Genomic DNA, 5,000 nt, shown 5'->3' on the forward strand with positions numbered 1-5,000 from the left:
ACGTTTTGCTCCGCTCTCGACGGTCACCGCGCAACGCAAGAACAGGCCAAAAACTGGCCAAAACGGCCCAAAAACGGGCCAAAACTGGCCATTTTTGGCTGCGCGAGCGAGCGGCGAGCGGCGGACAGCGAGCGAAGCGAGAGGCAGCACCGTCCCTGCTATACGAAAGCCCCATCCAGCCCTGTGCCACCCGGGGGGTTCCAGGGTGCTGAGATGGCTGACATTTTGCTCCGCTCACGACGGTCGCCGCGGCACACAAGAACAGCCCAAAAACAGGCCAAAACAGCCCAAAAACGGGCCAAAACTGGCCATTTTTGGCTGCGCGAGCGAGCAGCGAGCGGCGGACAGCGAGCGAAGCGAGAGGCAGCACCGTCCCTGCTATACGAAAGCCCCATCCAGCCCTGTGCCACCCGGGGGGTTCCAGGGTGCTGAGATGGCTGACGTTTTGCTCCGCTCACGACGGTCGCCGCGGCACGCAAGAACAGGCCAAAAACTGGCCAAAACAGCCCAAAAACGGGCCAAAACTGGCCATTTTTTGCTGCGCGAGCGAGCGGAGAGCGGCGAACAGCGAGCGAAGCGCGAGGCAGCACCGTCCCTGCTATACGAAAGCCCCATCCAGCCCTGTGCCACCCGGGGGGTTCCAGGGTGCTGAGATGGCTGACATTTTGCTCCGCTCACGACGGTCACCGCGCCACACAAGAACAGCCCAAAAACAGGCCAAAACAGCCCAAAAACGGGCCAAAACTGGCCATTTTTGGCTGCGCGAGCGAGCGGCGAGCGGCGAACAGCGAGCGAAGCGAGAGGCAGCACCGTCCCTGCTATACGAAAGCCCCATCCAGCCCTGTGCCACCCGGGGGGTTCCAGGGTGCTGAGATGGCTGACGTTTTGCTCCGCTCACGACGGTCACCGCACCACGCAAGAACAGGCCAAAAACTGGCCAAAACAGCCCAAAAACGGGCCAAAACTGGCCATTTTTGGCTGCGCGAGCGAGCGGCGAGCGGCGAACAGCGAGCGAAGCGAGAGGCAGCACCGTCCCTGCTATACGAAAGCCCCATCCAGCCCTGTGCCACCCGGGGGGTTCCAGGGTGCTGAGATGGCTGACGTTTTGCTCCGCTCTCGACGGTCACCGCGCAATGCAAGAACAGGCCAAAAACTGGCCAAAACGGCCCAAAAACGGGCCAAAACTGGCCATTTTTGGCTGCGCGAGCGGCGAGCGGCGGACAGCGAGCGAAGCGAGAGGCAGCACCGTCCCTGCTATACGAAAGCCCCATCCAGCCCTGTGCCACCCGGGGGGTTCCAGGGTGCTGAGATGGCTGACGTTTTGCTCCGCTCTCGACGGTCACCGCGCAATGCAAGAACAGGCCAAAAACTGGCCAAAACGGCCCAAAAACGGGCCAAAACTGGCCATTTTTGGCTGAGCGAGCGAGCGGCGAGCGGCGGACAGCGAGCGAAGCGAGAGGCAGCACCGTCCCTGCTATACGAAAGCCCCATCCAGCCCTGTGCCACCCGGGGGGTTCCAGGGTGCTGAGATGGCTGACGTTTTGCTCCGCTCTCGACGGTCACCGCGCAATGCAAGAACAGGCCAAAAACTGGCCAAAACGGCCCAAAAACGGGCCAAAACTGGCCATTTTTGGCTGCACGAGCGAGCGGCGAGCGGCGGACAGCGAGCGAAGCGAGAGGCAGCACCGTCCCTGCTATACGAAAGCCCCATCCAGCCCTGTGCCACCCGGGGGGTTCCAGGGTGCTGAGATGGCTGACGTTTTGCTCCGCTCTCGACGGTCACCGCGCAATGCAAGAACAGGCCAAAAACTGGCCAAAACGGCCCAAAAACGGGCCAAAACTGGCCATTTTTGGCTGCACGAGCGAGCGGCGAGCGGCGGACAGCGAGCGAAGCGAGAGGCAGCACCGTCCCTGCTATACGAAAGCCCCATCCAGCCCTGTGCCACCCGGGGGGTTCCAGGGTGCTGAGATGGCTGACGTTTTGCTCCGCTCTCGACGGTCACCGCGCAATGCAAGAACAGGCCAAAAACTGGCCAAAACGGCCCAAAAACGGGCCAAAACTGGCCATTTTTGGCTGCACGAGCGAGCGGCGAGCGGCGGACAGCGAGCGAAGCGAGAGGCAGCACCGTCCCTGCTATACGAAAGCCCCATCCAGCCCTGTGCCACCCGGGGGGTTCCAGGGTGCTGAGATGGCTGACGTTTTGCTCCGCTCTCGACGGTCACCGCGCAATGCAAGAACAGGCCAAAAACTGGCCAAAACGGCCCAAAAACGGGCCAAAACTGGCCATTTTTGGCTGCGCGAGCGAGCGGCGAGCGGCGGACAGCGAGCGAAGCGAGAGGCAGCACCGTCCCTGCTATACGAAAGCCCCATCCAGCCCTGTGCCACCCGGGGGGTTCCAGGGTGCTGAGATGGCTGACGTTTTGCTCCGCTCTCGACGGTCACCGCGCAATGCAAGAACAGGCCAAAAACTGGCCAAAACGGCCCAAAAACGGGCCAAAACTGGCCATTTTTGGCTGCACGAGCGAGCGGCGAGCGGCGGACAGCGAGCGAAGCGAGAGGCAGCACCGTCCCTGCTATACGAAAGCCCCATCCAGCCCTGTGCCACCCGGGGGGTTCCAGGGTGCTGAGATGGCTGACGTTTTGCTCCGCTCTCGACGGTCACCGCGCAATGCAAGAACAGGCCAAAAACTGGCCAAAACGGCCCAAAAACGGGCCAAAACTGGCCATTTTTGGCTGCACGAGCGAGCGGCGAGCGGCGGACAGCGAGCGAAGCGAGAGGCAGCACCGTCCCTGCTATACGAAAGCCCCATCCAGCCCTGTGCCACCCGGGGGGTTCCAGGGTGCTGAGATGGCTGACGTTTTGCTCCGCTCTCGACGGTCACCGCGCAATGCAAGAACAGGCCAAAAACTGGCCAAAACGGCCCAAAAACGGGCCAAAACTGGCCATTTTTGGCTGCACGAGCGAGCGGCGAGCGGCGGACAGCGAGCGAAGCGAGAGGCAGCACCGTCCCTGCTATACGAAAGCCCCATCCAGCCCTGTGCCACCCGGGGGGTTCCAGGGTGCTGAGATGGCTGACGTTTTGCTCCGCTCTCGACGGTCACCGCGCAATGCAAGAACAGGCCAAAAACTGGCCAAAACGGCCCAAAAACGGGCCAAAACTGGCCATTTTTGGCTGCGCGAGCGAGCGGCGAGCGGCGGACAGCGAGCGAAGCGAGAGGCAGCACCGTCCCTGCTATACGAAAGCCCCATCCAGCCCTGTGCCACCCGGGGGGTTCCAGGGTGCTGAGATGGCTGACGTTTTGCTCCGCTCTCGACGGTCACCGCGCAATGCAAGAACAGGCCAAAAACTGGCCAAAACGGCCCAAAAACGGGCCAAAACTGGCCATTTTTGGCTGCACGAGCGAGCGGCGAGCGGCGGACAGCGAGCGAAGCGAGAGGCAGCACCGTCCCTGCTATACGAAAGCCCCATCCAGCCCTGTGCCACCCGGGGGGTTCCAGGGTGCTGAGATGGCTGACGTTTTGCTCCGCTCTCGACGGTCACCGCGCAATGCAAGAACAGGCCAAAAACTGGCCAAAACGGCCCAAAAACGGGCCAAAACTGGCCATTTTTGGCTGCACGAGCGAGCGGCGAGCGGCGGACAGCGAGCGAAGCGAGAGGCAGCACCGTCCCTGCTATACGAAAGCCCCATCCAGCCCTGTGCCACCCGGGGGGTTCCAGGGTGCTGAGATGGCTGACGTTTTGCTCCGCTCTCGACGGTCACCGCGCAATGCAAGAACAGGCCAAAAACTGGCCAAAACGGCCCAAAAACGGGCCAAAACTGGCCATTTTTGGCTGCACGAGCGAGCGGCGAGCGGCGGACAGCGAGCGAAGCGAGAGGCAGCACCGTCCCTGCTATACGAAAGCCCCATCCAGCCCTGTGCCACCCGGGGGGTTCCAGGGTGCTGAGATGGCTGACGTTTTGCTCCGCTCTCGACGGTCACCGCGCAATGCAAGAACAGGCCAAAAACTGGCCAAAACGGCCCAAAAACGGGCCAAAACTGGCCATTTTTGGCTGCACGAGCGAGCGGCGAGCGGCGGACAGCGAGCGAAGCGAGAGGCAGCACCGTCCCTGCTATACGAAAGCCCCATCCAGCCCTGTGCCACCCGGGGGGTTCCAGGGTGCTGAGATGGCTGACGTTTTGCTCCGCTCTCGACGGTCACCGCGCAATGCAAGAACAGGCCAAAAACTGGCCAAAACGGCCCAAAAACGGGCCAAAACTGGCCATTTTTGGCTGCACGAGCGAGCGGCGAGCGGCGGACAGCGAGCGAAGCGAGAGGCAGCACCGTCCCTGCTATACGAAAGCCCCATCCAGCCCTGTGCCACCCGGGGGGTTCCAGGGTGCTGAGATGGCTGACGTTTTGCTCCGCTCTCGACGGTCACCGCGCAATGCAAGAACAGGCCAAAAACTGGCCAAAACGGCCCAAAAACGGGCCAAAACTGGCCATTTTTGGCTGCACGAGCGAGCGGCGAGCGGCGGACAGCGAGCGAAGCGAGAGGCAGCACCGTCCCTGCTATACGAAAGCCCCATCCAGCCCTGTGCCACCCGGGGGGTTCCAGGGTGCTGAGATGGCTGACGTTTTGCTCCGCTCTCGACGGTCACCGCGCAATGCAAGAACAGGCCAAAAACTGGCCAAAACGGCCCAAAAACGGGCCAAAACTGGCCATTTTTGGCTGCACGAGCGAGCGGCGAGCGGCGGACAGCGAGCGAAGCGAGAGGCAGCACCGTCCCTGCTATACGAAAGCCCCATCCAGCCCTGTGCCACCCGGGGGGTTCCAGGGTGCTGAGATGGCTGACGTTTTGCTCCGCTCTCGACGGTCACCGCGCAATGCAAGAACAGGCCAAAAACTGGCCAAAACGGCCCAAAAACGGGCCAAAACTGGCCATTTTTGGCTGCACGAGCGAGCGGCGAGCGGCGGACAGCGAGCGAAGCGAGAGGCAGCACCGTCCCTGCTATAC

This window comes from Musa acuminata, unplaced genomic scaffold, assembly GCF_036884655.1.
Source record: "Musa acuminata AAA Group cultivar baxijiao unplaced genomic scaffold, Cavendish_Baxijiao_AAA HiC_scaffold_480, whole genome shotgun sequence".
NCBI classification, from domain to species: domain Eukaryota; kingdom Viridiplantae; phylum Streptophyta; class Magnoliopsida; order Zingiberales; family Musaceae; genus Musa; species Musa acuminata.